Genomic DNA, 14,458 nt, shown 5'->3' with positions numbered 1-14,458 from the left:
GTTCTCATCAAGGTATAGAATGAGAGAAGAGACCACACCTGTGTCATGAATGAAGCCTTCCTGCTCATTCTGTAAATATGATTTTCAGGTCCTTTGCTTACCAAGGAGGCCCTCTACTGTTTTGAGAACTCTTATAACATTCTCAGGTCCAACAAAAATAATAATAAATCATAATGTAGATTCAGGGCATGCAGTGAATAAAATACTATAGTTTTAAGTATAAGTACATAATGTGTGGGTATTAATAAGCACAAATCTACTTTTATTTATTTACTCTCCATTAGTTTAAATCCGGGATGAATACAGCATCACATGGATTCTGTGTCCAATGGCCTCTGCAGGAAGGTTGCTTCGGAATTTGGCACAAACCATACCACTGTTTCTGTGGGCCCAAGTTACTTTTCCCAGATCACTCTGGGTTTGTTTGGTTTGCCTCCAGGAGTCACTGTATTGTGTTTTGCTTTATACACATAAGCACATCTCTTGCCTAAGTTTCATCTCTGGCATAAACTCCTTCAATTTTAAGAAGAGCTGTGTGCTCTTTGGTTCCGGAGGCCTCATTTGCAGCCAGCAAAAATGGCCTTGCACCACAGCCTTCCGGACATAATTGCTTTTAGAAGTCCTGTTCCCAGCAGGCCCCAGAAATCTGGCCCAAGTCAGCAGCAGAAACTCCCCTCCTTAAGCCTTTTGAGTACTGTTATCTGTTGGTAGTTTGGGGACAGAAGCCCTAAATTGCATCTGCTAATCAATATTTTTATCCAGTTTCCAATATGTCTTCTTCCCCCCTCAAGAATTTTGAGGTTTGGGGGTTTTTGAGATCTGCTCTGTCCAGTACTGACTAATCTGGATCTTGCTGTATAGACCAGACTGCCATCAAATTCAGAATTCATCCAGTCTGCCTCTTAACTGCTGCGATTAAAGATGACACACACCACCATGCCTGGAAGAACTACCCATCCAACTACCTCCTCCAGTTTCTCTGTGTAGCCCTGGCTGTCCTGGAACTCACTTTGTAGACCAGGCTGGCCTCGAACTCAGAAATCCGCCTGCCTCTGCCTCCCGGGTGCTGGGATTAGGGTTTCTAGTTTCCTGTAACTCCTGACTGCAAAGGAACAGATACCTCTTGCCCCCTGTATTTTTAGCACACCTGCAGATAAATCTTGTAAAAATTTAGGATCTTATCAGATTGAAGAATGTAATAATTGAGGAGGATAAATTATAGGTGTGTCAAATGCCTGCCGAAAGCCTGAGCAATTCTCAGGTATTAATGGTAAATTGTCTCTTAAAACTGCAGGTGGAGAGTAAAATGTCGTTGGTAAAGGGATGCTGATTCAAAATAGTTATCAGTAGGACCTTAACCCAGCCAGGGATATTTGAGATTGGAATAGGGCAGAGTTCCATACTGGAGAAGGGTTCTAGTTTACTAAGATGGTAAGGCTTACAGAGGCTACAGGTACCATATATTGTGATGGGCACTTAGCTCTGGCTAGCTTCTAACATCTTAAACCATCTTTACTTCTCCCCATATTCTGACATTAAAGGTGAACATTCATGTTTGGGAGAAGTCAGTCTTGCTGATAGAGTAGGCTTGGTTTGTTAGTGCCTAGACCAACAATTTTGTTTGAGCTAATTGGTTAATTTTAAGCCTGAATTTAATGGCTTTGGAGAAGAGGGTTCTGATACGGTAATGTATACTGAATTGGTTCTATTTCCCCATGTGTAACCAGTCAGAATGAAGAATACTGTATTTTAGTGACTGGAGAGAAAGCAGTCAAGACCACTTGCTGCTCTTAGAGAGGACCTGACACTGTTCTGGACTCTTGAGGGTGCATGTAGCACACATATATACATGCATACAACACATATTTTTTACTACGTTGGTAAAATTAGAAAAAATCTGAGGTCAGGCAAGAGTGATGGTTATAAAACATGTAGAAGCTGTTGTGGGCAGAAAATTTTGTGTAAAAGTGGTACAAGCATAGTTAGATGCTTGATGTACAAGGTTTCAAGGAAAAGAAACTAGGGTCCTGGCAGCATAACCAGATGGGAGTTTTGTGAACCTGAGCATGAACTTATACTGGATACTAGTGTTTAATTAGGTGGGTTGTTTAGAGGCAGGGTTTCTGTGTCCTGGAATTAATTTTATTACAACTTGCTTGCTGTTTCCACTAGGTTGGGCTAGTCAGGGAACTCACAGACTCTCCCAGGCATACAGCACCATACCACGAAAGGAAGTGATTTTCCTGAAGGTTAAATGTTTTGTTTGGAGTGAGAGAAACAAGTGCTAGGATTCATAGGTGTGAGCTATCATGTATCACTCCATAGTACAGTTTTTCTGTAGTCTTTTTTTTTTTTTTTTTTTTTGGTTTTTCGAGACAGGGTTTTTCTGTGTAGCCCTGGCTGTCCTGGAACTCACTTTGTAGACCAGGCTGGCCTGGAACTCAGAAATCCGCCTGCCTCTGCTTCCCAAGTGCTGGGATTAAAGGCGTGCACCACCACGCCCGGCATTCTGTAATCTTTAAAGGGCTAGGGGTGTAGCTCAGAATGCCCACTAGCTTGGTGGGGGGCTGAGCCCAAGCACCTCAAAGGGGATGGAATGTTGCTTCTGAGTTTCAAGTGGTCTGCCTCTGTCCTGCAGCATGCTGAAGATTGACTCCAACAGTGATCAAAGCTGACTGGTGGGGAACGGAAGGAATGATGGAGGAGGAAAACAAGAAAGGGTATGAGAAGAAGGAAAGTTGCTGTGAAGATCCCAGGGTGATGGATAACTCATGGGCCTGCTAGTGGGTGCCATGGCTTCCAGGACTTACATGAACCCCAGATTGCAAACCATGAAGTGTGAGAACAGAAAGCTGGAGAATTAAGTTTTCTTATGTACACCAGACTGGCCTTGAAATTACAGTTCTGCCTGCCTCCAGAGTGTGAGGTTAAAGGGGCAAAGGGTAAGGTGTTTCTATTTTAAATTTGATGCAACAAGAACTAGTATCTTACTTAGTATTCAATATGCAGTTAGGATGTCGGACATTTCATTGTGCATCACCATAGGAGGTTAGGTTGACAGGGCAGAGAAATTGACGGCTCTAAGTGGGAAGTAATGAGGGGGGGAAGGGCACCACAGTAAGGATGGACTGAACAGTCTTTTTTTTTTTTTTTTTAATAAGTAAATACATTTTTTTAAAGATTTATTTATTTTTATTATATGTAAGTACACTGTAGCTGTCTTCAGACACTCCAGAAGAGGGAGTCATATCTCATTTCGGGTGGTTGTGAGCCACCATGTGGTTGCTGGGATTTGAACTCTGGACCTTCGGAAGAGCAGTCGGGTGCTCTTAACCGCTGAGCCATCTCACCAGCCCGGACTGAACAGTCTTACGAGGCACATTTTGAATTGTGGGATTAGAACCAGTGTCAGGAAGGATGTCACGAGGCTCCACCTCTTGAAACAGATCTTGGGTTAAACTTCAAAAGGAGCCTCAGGAATGGAATTGAGTGAGTTTCTGGCTCCTCCTGTGTAATTAATAAGTTGTAGAGTTCATGCTCCAGTGTAGGGCCAGGAACTGGAATCACTGTTCCTGGCATGGTCACCTCCATTCAGCAGAAGGTAAAAGGCTGTCCAGGAAGCTGCTGACACCAGGCACTAGCTGGCCTGCTGACTTAGTCAATATGAGCATCCATGAGTCTACTGCAGCTGTTAGAGCAGGACCAGGCTTACAAATTGCCTTTCATGGCACTTGGCAAATGGAGCGTTCATTAATCCTGTCTCCATTCCTTCACCTGAGCCCCTCAACCCAATGCCAGGCAGAGGAATAAATGGCAGTGATTTCTTTAGCATTTTCTCCTGTGGTGAGTACAGTTCAGGAATTTTCATTTTCAGCAAATTTTCATTCCTATGCAGCCCCAAGGCTAGAAGTTACATAAATGTAATTTGGTCTGTGGGTTCACTTACTACCATGTCTGTTAAGAACAGCTAGATGGTTGGGACATCTGTATAGAGCTCAGAAACAGGAAAGCCAACACATGTTGATAATACACATATCAAGATGGTGGACATAAGCCTGAGTGGGGGTAAGCAAGACATAAGGAGCTTCTGGTTGTGTCTGTATTGTAGTCTGGGTGGTAATCAGGAGTTTCTTTGTGTGCCTGAAATATTTAATAACGCTGCTATGTCACAAACTAGCTTTCTTTTTTAGTAAGGTACAGTGTAAACACTAAAATGCAGTTAAGCCTGGATGTGTACTGAGCGGGCGGAGTGGCCCAGCATGAGTGAAGCCCTGGTTTCAATCCCCAGTACTGAAAAAAAAAATGACTAGTTACATGGCCATCTCTACATGTTAGAATTTAGAATATTTCTATCACACCATCCCCAAACCATACATCATCTAAAAGTTATTTATACACTGATATAAACTCATAACTATCCAGCTGGAAATTAGGTAACTGTACTGGTAATGCAGAACTACGTCCCTCAAGAAGAGGAAGCAGGAAAGGTTCCCCATGAGCCTAGGCTCGTCCAGTTTCTGGACTGTGGAATGGGAGCCATGTGAGCACAGCTGACTCCCAGGCTTAAGAGAGACCCTGTTCAGGGTCCTTGGGCTCCCTAGAACCTCTGGAGCAGGTAACCAAAGAGAAGTGAATTGCCAAGGATATCAGCTTGGGAACCTCTTGTCTTTGGTTAACTGTACACACAGATTGAGACTCCCAACAGGCTGGTCCAAGGAAGAAGAGCTGAAGAACCACCCTGTCTCATACAGGGCTGGTAGACAGACATTCATTTCTGCCTCTGCAACTTCACTTTATGGAAAGGGCTAATCCAGCACTAACTAACTAACCTAGCAGTTCTGAGCTGCCCGGTGTGTGCTGGGAACCAAACTTGGGGCCACTAAGCAGCAACCACTCTTAACTACTGAGCCATCCTCCAGCCTACCTGTTTATGTATTCATTTATTCACTCACTCACTTTACATCCGCCCCCCCTCCCCCGCCATAACTTCCTTCCCCCATAACTCCCCCTTCTCGTGTGGCAGCCCCCCTGGGTCAGTCTGGTTTTTTTGTTTCTAATCTAAATAATAAAAGAAAAAAACTCAACCTATTTTGAGTTTTGATACAGAGCTGGGCTGTCTAGAGCCCATGGAGCAGGTAACAGATGAGAGGTTTGCTTTATACATTCACTCAACTAGCTTCAAGGTCTCAACAATTCTATTTCCTATGTAAACATCTTTTAAAAATATTAATGTGTATGAGCACACTGTCGCTGTCTTCAGACACACCAGAAGAGGGCGTCAGATCCCATTACAGATGGTTGTGATGTGGTTGCTGGGAATCAAACTCAGGACCTCTGGAAGAGCTGTCACTGCTTTTAACTGCTGAGCCATCTCTCCAGCTGCAAACTTACTTCTTAGCAGAACAAAATCTAGCCCACCAGACAGCTGGCAGGGTGCTGTCTACCCCAAATTACCACCAGCTACACCTGAGACCAGGGCATAACGATCAATTGATCCCAGGAGTTAAGCACTAGCCTGGCTCATATGTCTCTGTAGCAAAAACTCTTAAATAGGCTGATTTTTTAAAAAAATTTATGTTTTATTATAATTGGATTTCAAACAAAAAGGGATGGAGGGCTCAGTAGAAGAGTGCTTGCTGCTTTTACAGGGGTCTCACATTTGTTTCCCAGCACCCACGTTGGGTACCTCAGAAGTACCTGTAACTTTAGATATTTTGCCCTACCTCAGTACCTGCACTCACCTGTACACACACGTATACTATGCACATACATATAAAACATAAATCTTAAGGAATAAAACAAGCAAAGTGCAGGAAAATTGTCTCTGTGGCCCTTAAGAGCACTTGTTACACCTGTAGAGGACTCTGGTTTGATTCCCAGCACCCACATCGTGTCTCACAGTCATCTGTAACCCTAGTTCTATAAGATAAGATGCCCAGTTCCTACCTCCTCAGATACCAGTATGTATGTCATGCATTTACCTGCATGCAGGCAAAACTCATACACACAAAATTTAAAATACATATATTAAAAATAAAGAGCTGCCGGGCGTGGTGGCGCACGCCTTTAATCCCAGCACTCGGGAGGCAGAGGCAGGCGGATTTCTGAGTTCGAGGCCAGCCTGGTCTACAAAGTGAGTTCCAGGACAGCCAAGGCTACACAGAGAAACCCTGCCTCGAAAAACCAAAAAAAAAAAAAAGAGCTAAGGTAGGTGGTGGCTGCTCAAGCCTTTAGTCCCAGCACTTGGGAGGCAGAGGCAGACAGATCTCTGTGAGTTTGAAGCCAGCCTGGTCTACAAAATTAGTTCCAGGACAGCCAGGGCCACACAGCAAAACCCCATCTCTGAAAACCAAAAAGCAAACAAACAGCAATAAAAGAAAATCCTCCACATACCACAAACACTGTAGTGCCTATAATATCTGTATGTAATTTCAAAATTACAGATAGGAGAAGGAAGTATGATCTATAGCCAGGAAGAAAATCACTCAGTAGAAGAAACGTCAAAATGATGGAGGGGCTGGGATGTGGCTCAGCTGGTGGAGTGCTTCCTGTTTACAGAGTCCTCCATTTGATTCCCAGCACCACACTAGCCAGCTGCTCTGAAGGTGGAGGAGGAAGGGATCAGAAGTTCAAGGTTAGAGTCATTCCCGGTCACATAGTAAGATCAAAGGCCAGCTGTAAAACCGACTCTTCTAGTCACATTTAGCTGTTGTAAGGAAAAGACAAATATTGTGAAAGGAAAAGTGGGAAAGAATGGAAAGATCAAAAATATAATAAATTGGGCTAGAGAGATGGCTCAGTGGTTAAGAGCACTGACTGAAAAAGAAATTCTAGATTCTAGCAACCAAAAGCAAAATTATGAATTAAAGATTCCACCAGATAGGTTTGATAAAATACAAACCACAAGGAAATCATCAAACTGAACATAGGGCCTTAGATCCAAAGTGACAAGAAGCCTGAACTGCTAACATAGTCTGTTCTGTTGCTATGAGGAGACGAGAGAACTATTTTTTTGACAGGATTTCTCTCTGTAGCTCTGGCTGTTCTGGAACTTGCTTTGTAGACCAGGCTGTTCCTGCCTCCTAAGGGCGGAAATTAAAGTGGCCCCATAGAGTCCTATATTGGAATGTTTGACCCCTAGTTGGTGGACTGTTTAGGAAGGATTAGGAGTGTAGCCTTGTTGGGAGAAGTGTGTAACTGGGGTTAAGTTTTGAGGTTTCAAAAAACCTGTGCCAAGGCCTAGTGTCTCCCCCCACCCCCTAACTTACTGCCACACTTAGCCACTGTAACTGTTATAAAAGACAGCATTTAGTTGGGGGGATTGCCTTCAGTTTCAGAAGGTTAGTTCATTATCATCATGGTGGGAGGCAGACAGGCATGGTGCTGGAGCCGTTGCTTAGTGCTTTATATCCTGATCCTAAGGCAGGAAGCAGAGAGAGAGAAAGAGAGAACCCATGAGAGAAAGTGGGGAGTTTTAATGTTGTGGGACAGACAACATTAAAAACAAGTACTTGTATGTAGGACAACTCAGAAAAGTATATAGTGAATGGATGGAATCTACTGTGTGATAAAAATGCTACAAACACCATTTAGTTGCCGTCAATAAGAAATTTACTTATTTTTTTTAAAAATCCAAATGCTGGCATTGTCCAGAAAATTTTAACAGGTTTATTTATAATTGTTATAAAGTTGAGCTGTTGAAATGTGCTCTCGGAAACATTTTGCTTGCATTAATGCTTTACATCTTGCATTTATATTAAAAATTCACACACAACTGAACATAGAGAAACTGCCAGTACCTGATTCTGCCCTCTATGTTTCCACTGTTTCCAGTGGAAACATATACTTAGGTACTTTTGACCCCATGGAAAAAAATATCTAACATTCAGAACTACTGGTAACAGGAAGAAGAGGAAAAAATTTTTTTGAGAATGAAATGTTTCCCCTCCTAGTGGACTGGTTTTTTGTTTTTTTGTTTTTTTTTTGAGACAGGGTTTTGTTTGTTTGTTTGGTTGGGTTTTTTTGTTTTGTTTGTTTGTTTGTTTTTTGAGACAGGGTTTCTCTGTATAGCCCTGGCTGTCCTGGAACTCACTTTGTAGACCAGGCTGGCCTCGAACTCAGAAATCTGCCTGCCTCTGCCTCCCAAGTGCTGGGATTAAAGGCGTGCGCCACCATGCCCGGCTCCTAGTGGACTCTTAAGCACGTTTTCCGCATATGCGGCGTGCTAGCTGCATATTTTCTGGAATAATTGTTTCACGTTTGGCATGGATAGCATACAGGTTGGTATCTTCAAAAAGGCCAATCAGATAGTCCTCACTTGCCTCCTGCAAAGCACCAATAGCTGCACTTTGGAAGCGCAGATCTGTTTTGAAGTCCTGAGCAATTTCTCTCACCAGACGCTGAAAGGGGAGCTTGCGGATCAGAAGTTCAGTGGACTTCTCATAGCGGCTGATTTCATGGAGTGCCATGGTAAACAGGCCTGTAGTGATGAGGTTTCTTCACCTCTCCAGTAGAGGGCGCACTCTTGGGAGCGGCTTTTGTAGCCAGTTGTTTCCTGGGTGCTTTACCACCGGTGGATTTGTGGGCAGTCGGCTTTGTACGAGCCACGGTATGGACACCTCCTTACTTACCTCCCTTCTTTGGCTGGAGCTCAGCAAGCGAGAGGCGGTGCTGGTGTTAGAGAGCTGTGGCGGCTGCGAACACCCTTTCCTCAGTTTTAAACTTCTCAGAAAATATTCTATTAGATTTAAAAACAAAAACAAAACTACCCACGGGCCAGGAGTGATGGCTTAGTGCTTAATGTATGTAAAGGCCCTTCCAGAGAACCTGAGATTGCTGGCCAGAACCCACCTCAGTTGACCCACAAGCAACTGAAAATACTTTCGGGGGTCTGACATTCTCTTCTGGGCACTGAGTACCTGTGCACATGTGCATATGCCCACACACAGACGTGCATAGACACGCAAACACACACACACACACACACAGACACACGTCACTGAGAACAGAACACATTTTAGAAAACGACAACACTCCACAGGGTTATACTGAATGTGAAGTGAAACATATAAACCACAGCATCAACTGTCATAAATTAAACACGAGGGCTGGAGAGATGGCTCAGAGTTACTTAAAAGCACTGACTGCTCTTCCAGAGCTCCTGAGTTCAATTCCCAGCAACCACATGGTGGCTCACAACCATCTGTAATGGGATCCAATGCCCTCTACTGGTGTTCAGGAAGACAGAATACTCATGTACCTAAAATAAATACACATCTAAAATACATTTTCACGAAATTTTTAAAAATTAGTTAAACGTGTGTTTTAAAAATTATTTAGGGGGCTGGTGAGATGGCTCAGTGGGTAAGAGCACCCAACTGCTCTTCCGAAGGTCCGAGGTTCAAATCCCAGCAACCACATGGTGGCTCACAATCACCCGAAATGAGTTCTGATGTCCTCTTCTGGTGTGTCTGAAGACAGCTACAGTGTACTTACATATAGTAAATAAATAAATCTTTAAAAAAAAAATAAAAATTATTTAAACATAGAGTAGCCCAAATTAAAGAAGAATTTTGGCTGGACAAAGGTGACAAATGCCTTTAATCCCAGTACTCAGGAGGCAGAGGCATGTGGATCTCTGTGTTCAAAGCCAGCCTGGTCTACAGAGTGAGTTCCAGGACACAGAAACACTGTCTAAACCTCCCCCCACCCCACAAACACACACAAACACACACACACACACAACATGATGATGAACATTGTAAATCCTAGAAAACCCATTAATCTTACAAAATAAAGACTCTATATAGATGATAAGGAACTTGAATATTTAATATGCCCAAATAATTAAAAGATGTGAGAGGGAAAAGACAAGGACAAACGATGAAAAAAATAAAAGCCAAATAGTGGAGCCTCATAGATAGCTTGGCAGTTAAGAGTACTTAATACGGCCAGGCGTGGTGGTGCACACCTTTAATCCCAGCACTTGGGAGGCAGAGGTAGGCGGATTTCTGAGTTCGAGGCCAGCCTGGTCTACAGAGTGAGTTCCAGGACAGTCAGGGCTACACAGAGAAACCCTGTCTCGAAAAACCAAAAAAAAAAAAAAAAAAAAAGAGTACTTAATACATTCAGAAGACCTGCATTCAGGTTCCAGCGTCTGTGTCAGGGCCTCATGTATCTGTCACCAGCTCCCAGAGATCTAGTAACTTCATCTGGTCTCCAGTGGCACCTACCTTCATACACATGCATGCACACACACATGCACACACAAACACAAATCCAACAGACAGCAAGATAGGAGGCTACATGTACCCAAATGAAATTATTTTGTTTGTTTGTTTTCAAGCCAGAGTTTCTCTGTGTAGCTCTGGCTGTCCTGGAACTATAGATCAGGCTGGCCTCCTCTCACCTACCTCTGGCTCCCTAATGCTGGAATTAAAGGCGTGCGCACCACCACCATCTGGCATGAAATTATTTTAAATATAAGTTAAGAGTTGTGAAAGTAAGGTAGCTCAGTGGTAGACCACTTGCTTTGGCTGTGCAAAGCCCTGATATGGTCCCCAGTGCAGGAAGGAATAGGGAAATTGTAAGCTCCTTAGTTATGCTAATCAAAAGACAATAATTTATCAAACTTGATTAAAAAACAATTGCATGTTGTTTAAGATATGCCTATAAAGTACAACGATCTATGTGTATTAAAGTAGAACAATAAAATATTATTTTTATGCTTACTGAAAAATTCAAGATATACTTATATTAAATAAGCAACAATCTTTAGGCATAGGTGGAAAACTGTACCACAGAAACACTAATCTTATAAAAACTTCTATAAGCAACAATTCTTTTCAAGGCTAGAATATTTCATTATCTGAACATCAAACAACATAATAATCTTAACATTAAACAACATATCAAAAACAATAAATCTGATATGAACAACAGATTTCAAGACAGATTATTGTAGACACAAGCATTTTTTGTTTGTTTGTTTGTTTGTTTGTTTGTTTTGGTTTTTTGATACAGGGTTTCTCTGTGTAGCCCTGGCTGTCCTGGAACTCACTCTGTAGACCAGGCTGGCCTCAAATTCAGAAATCCACCTGCCTCTGCCTCCCAAGTGCTGGGTGGGATTAAAGGCGTGCGCCACCACGCCCGGCTCGACACAAGCATTTTATTAGAATAAATGGTCAGTTTGTAACAAGAATGCAGTTACTGTACGGATGAAGTATAATGACAGATTTACAAACACAAAACAAAACTGACGAAAGAAGAAACAAAACTTTATAGTTGTAGATGTTGAGAAACAACGCCAGGAGCTGCTGAGCTGCTCCCTGGGAATGTGTGTTGCCATGGAAACCTGATGGGCTGGTTTGACCTCTGGCACCCACATTTAAAAAAGAAGAAAGCTGGGTATGACCGCAGGCATGTGTAAGCCCACCCTTCTTCCAGGGAGATAGGAGGTGAGATGGAATTGTCCAGAAGCATGCAGGCCATTATCTCCACGATAGTGGACTTCACGTCCAGGGTGAGTGCAACATCCGCAGTGCAACTCAAACAAGGAGACGCCCTGCCTCACGACAAGGTGGTGGTGAGAACTGACTCCCAGACGGTGTCCTCTGACCTCCACGCGTTCTGGCATGTGCGTGCCGGCTCCCACATATCCTACACACATGCAAGCAAATAATTTTTAACAAATCAGTAATATTACCAAAGGCTTGACTGAAACTATCAGCAAGTCAGTGTTCTCACTTATACTGACTCTCAACATGGGGAAAGCTAAGAATACGCCTTATCGTATTTAGGTAGAACGTTAATCATGGTCTTGAAGTACTTTTTTTTTTTTTTTTTTTTTTTTTTTTGGTTTTTGGTTTTTTTTCGAGACAGGGTTTCTCTGTATAGCCCTGGCTGTCCTGGAACTCACTTTGTAGACCAGGCTGGCCTCGAACTCAGAAATCCGCCTGCCTCTGCCTCCCGAGTGCAGGGTTGTTCAAGAGACTCTGAAAACATTGTGGCTATTGCTATTGTCCTGGTTGCCTCTGAGAGGTAGAAGGTAAGTCCCTATTGCTGACGACACCATGGGTTTCAGACACAGCGCTCCCTGAGCTGGAACTGGCATGAACACTTCCTCTCTGAGTGTGGGAAAACTCTGCTAATTAATGTTGAAGTCTACCATTGATCAGATAGCCTTCTGTGGCTCGGGGTGTAATGGAGGACTCCCCTCATTAGTGGGGCTTCTCTTTCTCTGACCTTGTCTGGGGAATTCAAGTCCCCCACACATAAGTCTCTACCTGAGAAATGTCCTGGAGCCTCAATTAGATGACAGGATCAATTTCCTTTCTCCTGATAAAACCTGTTTAGCTAGCACCTGAGATTCCTGAAATACTTCCCTATGCTAATGAGGCATTTTGGTTCCCTAAGCTCTTAACCAATGACCTTTGCCCATCCTGGATGTTTTTACCCTCAGTCCTCCTAAACTTTATAGACCTTGACTCACCCTAAGTAAAGTTGATCTGCCTCCTGATAGCTGGTCCTGGTGAGGCTATTTACCCTAGGGACTCACAGGGCTTCCAAACACCCTGCTTGCTGTTTCTGTTCCCTTTGCCCACATATTGGGTGACAGTCCATGAGAGCAGGGAGTCTCACATCTGAGAACTACCTTTCAGTACTATAATTCACCATTCAAACTCATAATGGAGGGAAACAGCCAACAGTCCTGCCATATATGGTCTATGAACAAGAACAACATGTCACAATAACCAAAAAGGGTACAGTGGTGGCACACATACCCTGGCAGTAACCAACAGCTCTTTGGTTGTACTTAAGATCTGTTCAACAAGAAGAAAATCTTGCCTGTTACTGGAAACCTAGCCAACTGCATAAGGCTGTGATCTTGACTAAACCAGCACAATCCCTAACCACACTTAAATATTTGTCCTTATACCTACAGGTAAGTGCAGTCCTCATCCGTTATCAAGGAAACTTCACTCTTCAATAGATGACGACCATTACAGAGAACTACAACCAATCAAAATGCAGAATTGTGGAGCCCAGTTTTTTGTTTTTGTTTTGTTTTTTCGAGACAGGGTTTCTCTGTGTAGCCCTGACTGTCCTGGAACTCACTCTGTAGACCAGGCTGGCCTCGAACTCAAAAGTCCACCTGCCTCTGCCTCCCGAGTGCTGGGATTAAAGGTGTGCGCCACCATACCTGGCTCATGGAGCCCAGTTCATATGGAACATCTACAAAACAATTCAGCATCTGATGCTCAGGGGTCATTGTGGAAGAGGGCTGGAAAGATTCTAAGAGCCAGAGCAAGGCAGAGTTTGTTGTGAGTCTGTGTCTTCTAGGACTGTGAGAACCTGCACTAACATGAGTGCCTAAACAGGAGAGGAACAGGAACAGCAATAGACTTGCTGAGGTGGATGAGGGAAAGGCCACAAGCCCTCAACTCTACACACAACCGACTACAGGCCGCTCAGGAATGCTGAGAGCGCAAAGAATAGTCTTCCCCAGGGAAGGGCAGACCAATTGGCTGTCAAATACCAAATGGTCAGCCCAGAAAACATAAATTCAAGTTGTGTGTGTGCGCATGTGTATAACCACACATTTATATAATGTAACAACAATTAATTTTTAAAAGGTCATAAATTTGAAAGAAAGCAAAGAGGGGATGGTGATTTGAAAAGGTATGGTTCCCATAGGCTCATACGTTTGAATATTTGATTCCCTGTTGCTGAATTATTTGGGATTAAGAGGTATGGCCTCCTCAGAGGATTAAGATGTGAGCTCTCATCTGTTCCTGCTGCCAGAGTTAGATCCACCATCATAGACTCTAACTCTGATGTCTCTCTACAACATTAGAAAAGTAACTGACACAAGAGATATGTGGGAGACTTGGCATGAGGAAAGGGAAGATGGAAATGATGAAATTATAATCTCAGAAAATAAATAACTTAAAGCCAGTTATGTGTATGGGTGTTTTACCTGCATGTGTGTCTGTACCCCGTGCTTCCCTGGGTTGTCTGGGGGAGCAGGAAGGGCTCTTAACTGCTGAGCCATCTCACCATCATAAAAACAAAATTTTAAAAGATTTTTTAATTAATTTATTTATATGAGTGCACTGTACCAGGCAGATTATAGGCCTTATACAGGAACAATTGGCCAAAAAACTCTTATTCTTTTTTTTTTTTTTTTTTTTTTTTTTGAGACAGGGTTTCTCTGTGTAGCCCGGGCTGTCTTGGAACTCACTTTGTAGACCAGGCTGACCTCGAACTCAGAAATCTGCCTGCCCCTGCCTCCCGAGTGCTGGGATTAAAGGCGTGCGCCACCACGCCCGGCTAACTCTTATTCTTTACATCATCAAAATAGTAATAGCTTGAGACAACCACTTGGTATTTCTAGAGAATGTGCAAGTCAAATTGTAAAGACTTGTCCTCAATGTCCTCAGCTCCTTCCTGTACCACC

General features: G+C 43.2%; 2 pseudogenes; both read right to left on the bottom strand.

Annotated features, from left to right (window-relative positions):
• Positions 1–285: 285 nt before the first annotated feature.
• Positions 286–605, bottom strand: LOC110312089 (large ribosomal subunit protein eL33 pseudogene; annotated as a pseudogene).
• A 7,590-nt stretch (positions 606–8,195) lies between these two features.
• On the bottom strand, positions 8,196–8,622 carry LOC110312037 (histone H3.3A-like; annotated as a pseudogene).
• Positions 8,623–14,458: the final 5,836 nt, after the last annotated feature.

This window comes from Mus caroli, unplaced genomic scaffold (genome assembly GCF_978045245.1).
Source record: "Mus caroli unplaced genomic scaffold, Mus_caroli_1 scaffold_17, whole genome shotgun sequence".
Lineage (NCBI taxonomy): Eukaryota > Metazoa > Chordata > Mammalia > Rodentia > Muridae > Mus > Mus caroli.
This window is presented reverse-complemented; position numbering and strand designations above follow the sequence as displayed.